Raw genomic sequence first — 4,257 nt, forward strand, 5'->3', positions numbered from 1 at the left:
TGAGAAGGCAACAACTGTTGATGCAATTATTATAAAATGGAAGAAGTTCAAGATGACGGTCAATCTCCCTCGGTCTGGGGCTCCATGCAAGATCTCACCTCATGGGGCATCAATGATCATGAGGAAGGTGAGGGATCAGCCCAGAACTACATGGCAGGACCTGGTCAATGGCCTGAAGAGAGCTGGGACCACAGTCTCAAAGAAAACCATTAGTAACACACTATGCTGTCATGGATTAAAATCCTGCAGCACACGCAAGGTCCCCCTGCTCAAGCAAGCGCATGTCCAGGCCCGTCTGAAGTTTGCCAATGAATATCTAAGGTCATGTGTTCTGATGAGACAAAAATAGAGCCTTTTGGTCTAAACTCCACTCGCCATGTTTGGAGGAAGAAGAAGGATGAGTACAACCCCATTCTTTGGGGATGCTTTTCTGCAAAGGGGACGGGAACGACTGCACCGTATTGAGGGGAGGATGGATGGATCCATGTATCGCAAGATCTTGGCTAACATCCTCCTTCCCTCAGTAAGAGCATTGAAGATGGTTCGTGGCTGGGTCTTCAAGCATGACAACGACCCAAAACACACAGCCAGGGCAACTAAGGAGTGGTTCTGTAAGAAGCCTGAACCCAATAGAACATCTTTGGAGGGAGCTGAAAGTCCGTATTGCTCAGCGACAGCCCCGAAAACTGAAGGATCTGGAGAAGGTCTGTATGGAGGAGTGGGCCAAAATCCCTGCTGCAGTGTGTGCAAACCTTGTCAAGAACTACAGGAAACGTATGATCTCTGTAATTGCAAACAAAGGTTTCTGTACCAAATAATAAGTTCTGCTTTGCTGATGTATCAAATACTTATGTCATGCAATAAAATGCTAATTAATTACTTAAAAATTATACAATGTGATTTTCTGGATTTTTGTTTTAGATTCCGTCACTCACAGTTGAAGAGTACCTATGATTAAAATGATAGACTTCTACATGCTTTGTAAATGGGAAAACCTGCAAAATTGGCAGTGTATCAAATACTTGTTCTCCCCACTGTAGGTCATATGGATACATATGCAGTGTTTGATCTGTGGCTGTAAGGAGATTTGAAGACCCAGTATAACCGTCAACCAGTTTATATAGTACATGTATAGTGTGTGTGTGTGTGTGTGTGTGTGTGTGTGTGTGCCTATTGGTATTAACAAAACGTTTACACTTTTATTCATGCACCACAACACAATGAATACAAATAAAACTAAAACATGCTGTTCTTTTCTTTCTTTTAAAACATGTAATATTTTTCTATGGTTGTGTGGTTTTGACGCTGAAAATATTTATATTGGTTGTCTCACCGTATTGCTTTGAGCATGATTGGTTAATCTGACTGTCATCCAGGAATCTGGTCAATGAAAACTGCACGCCTCTCACCGGTCATGTTTGAAAATACATCTGTTTGAGTGGGTATTCTGCTGCTTGGCTATTCGGTAAGTGCATTAGACTTACACAACACAAGTGAATCAGATTTATTGTAAATTCATTAGAGATACATATGAACACAGTTTTCTAACAGCTGTTGTCATCATGTTATTGACCGATTCAATGTGATTGTGTATCTAGCTTGTAACTAGCTAACTGGTCAGGTTAGCCTAGCTTGAGTGGAAAAAACGTGGCTAGCTATTGAAAAGTAACTGTCACACTTTTCTTAAGTCGTTCACTCTGCCAGTAATAACTCCGTGTTTTATGGCTGCTAAAATATAAAACTTAAACTGTAGAAAAAGAGGTTGCTGCTGTAGCTACTAGCTGGCCAATTCACTAATTTATCTTAACTAGGCTATCTAGCCAACAGACGTATCTAGGGAGTTTTCAAGTGAGTTAACTAGCTGGATGGCTTAATATTTTGTTGTAGTACATGCAAGTTCTAATTACATATATTATCAATTTGAAATATAGCTGTCGTTTTAATTTACCCTACTCCATGGATATTATGCTATTGGATGTTGGTTATGGATGTGTAATCTTCAGGTTTATGGAATGCGTAGCAGTTTACTAGCTAACGTTTCTATGAAAGAAAAACTAGCCATTATGAAACGACAGGGATAGGGGACATATTCACAGCATCTTCACAAAGATGTCAAAATATGGGGGTTAATAGTGAGTGGGTATCATAGTTTAATTTTCTTCCTGCGGGATCTTGCCAATGCCTATCCCACCGTAGTTAGCTTGATCAGCTTGGTCAGATATGATCTATTTTACATCAACACCTGTCCTTTCCATCCAAAATGTGAACCAAGCAATACACCTGTTATAAGTTGTAATTAATCAAAATGTATGCTAAGTTCCATGTACTTAAATACAGAATGTATACATTAACTGATAGTAATTCTAATTACAGAGACATGCTCAAGGCAAGGTGATGATTGTCAGAGGGGAAAGTAAGTACAAAAAACATACTCAGAGGATGAATGTGATTTTTAAGATATTTTTTTGTGTGTGTTTTCCCCTCATGATCCTGTCATTTTGGGAATGAGAAGTCTCCTGCCACAAGATCTTCAAATGCAGTGAGTATTCATGTCATCCTGACCTTAAGACAGTGAATGGATACCATGTACACTAGTGGCCATATTATTGCCAGTTCATCTGTACATTTTAATTTGATTTGTTTTCTCAAGAATTGACAATAACCTTTTTGTGGGAGGAAACATGATCACTGAGGCAGAACATGCAAACTCTGCACAGAGTTCAACCTGAATGAAGCTTAAAATTCCATAGCCTCAAAAAAGCACCAAAACAGGTCTCCTCTTTTATTTTACTACTGTAACCTCATTTCACAACGAAACTAAAAAATAACAACTGGCATAGGAAGTAAACATCTGGTCCTATATGGTATTCATTGCGCTTAAATCTGCATTACGTGGAAGTATATAAAAAAAATCGCCTTTTTTGACTACCTCTAGTCTAGCGTTTGAAGTCATTGAATGGCGCAAGCCATATTTTATTAAAAAGAGGACATTCTCCTGATTAAAATGATGCCCCACTTGTACCTTGAAACTTAAATGAGTCACGTACATTATATTTCTTTTTTTTTCTCCGTACAACAGCATCACTCATCTTGTTGTGAGTTTAGGTGTTTACTTATGCGGATGAGTTTTAGTAAGTAAACCGGAAACTGCTATGCAGACTTCTAGACAAAAGCGGAAGTTCCTCACTACATTGGTGCACAGAGTCTATTAGTATGTGTGAAATACAACTTAATGTATAGAAATAACGTTTTTATTAAATGATGTTGCTAACAATGGCTAATCTGGCTAGTTGTAACCTCCCATCCGTGAAATAGGTAAATGTTAAAGAAATATTTAAAAGTTATTTTTCAAGTTGGGTGTGATCAGCTAAAGTGTTACATATTTGGTTAAAGTAAATGAATGACCGAAATATAAGAGCTTTATCATGGTGTGATGTTAACGTGTTTTCTTTTTTAGTAGACGCTAGTCCATTGCAGCAGTGTTACTGTTCTAGCTGACACCGCTCTGCATTCAGCCTATCTTCCACACCAATGTTGGTCACTGATGCCATCTCGGAAACACAAAAGACTGGATGATGAGTTGATGCAGTTTCTACAAGAGGCAAAAAAAGCCAGTCGGCAGCGCCATGAAGAGACACTGACACAACTCACATCTGCACAGCAGGGTGTGAAAGATGGAAAATGTTCACGATTTATTAAAATAAAGACTTCTCAGTCGTTCGTATAACAGTTGATTATTTCAAGTTTAATTACGTGAATCCACGGGAACAAGCATCATGACAAAAGGAGCACAAGTACAGAGACCAACACAGAGTAAGTCATGACAGATTGTTCTGATTATGCATTTCAAGTTTCAAGCTTATATTCTCTTCCAACAGTACAGATGGCGGAATTAGCATTTGCAGAATGTACATACAAGGCATAGTAGCCACTATGAGGTAGTCTAAATTGCAAAGTTACACAAATAGCTCCAGGAGACACAGAAAATCATAGAATGTCAGTTGCCCAGACAACCCGATCAAAGACTGAGATATAACAATCTGGACTATATGGGAACTTAAGTTAACTATGCTCTTCCCAATAAGGAATAGGGTGTAAATAATAATAACTACCTGCTATTCAAGAGCTTCCTCCTAGAGAACAGTTTCTTATGGCGGTTTTATGGCACAGGCAGAGGCCTGTTTCTCTTACTGCTGAAAGGAGCCAAGGCCCTGCTCATCCGTCATTCCATTCATCACTGCCCCTGAACACAAGACA

The 4,257-nt window shown here is 39.0% G+C and overlaps 1 long non-coding RNA gene across 1 annotated transcript; it reads left to right on the top strand.

The window, feature by feature from the left end:
- Positions 1–1,381: 1,381 nt before the first annotated feature.
- On the top strand, positions 1,382–3,772 carry LOC105030034. The gene is made up of 3 exons (XR_829548.5): positions 1,382–1,465; positions 2,513–2,539; positions 3,458–3,772. It is a non-coding gene; the product is annotated as an uncharacterized LOC105030034 (long non-coding RNA).
- The last annotated feature ends 485 nt before the right edge of the window (positions 3,773–4,257 follow it).

The sequence above is a fragment of the Esox lucius genome, chromosome 4 (genome assembly GCF_011004845.1).
Source record: "Esox lucius isolate fEsoLuc1 chromosome 4, fEsoLuc1.pri, whole genome shotgun sequence".
Taxonomy (NCBI): Eukaryota; Metazoa; Chordata; class Actinopteri; order Esociformes; family Esocidae; genus Esox; species Esox lucius.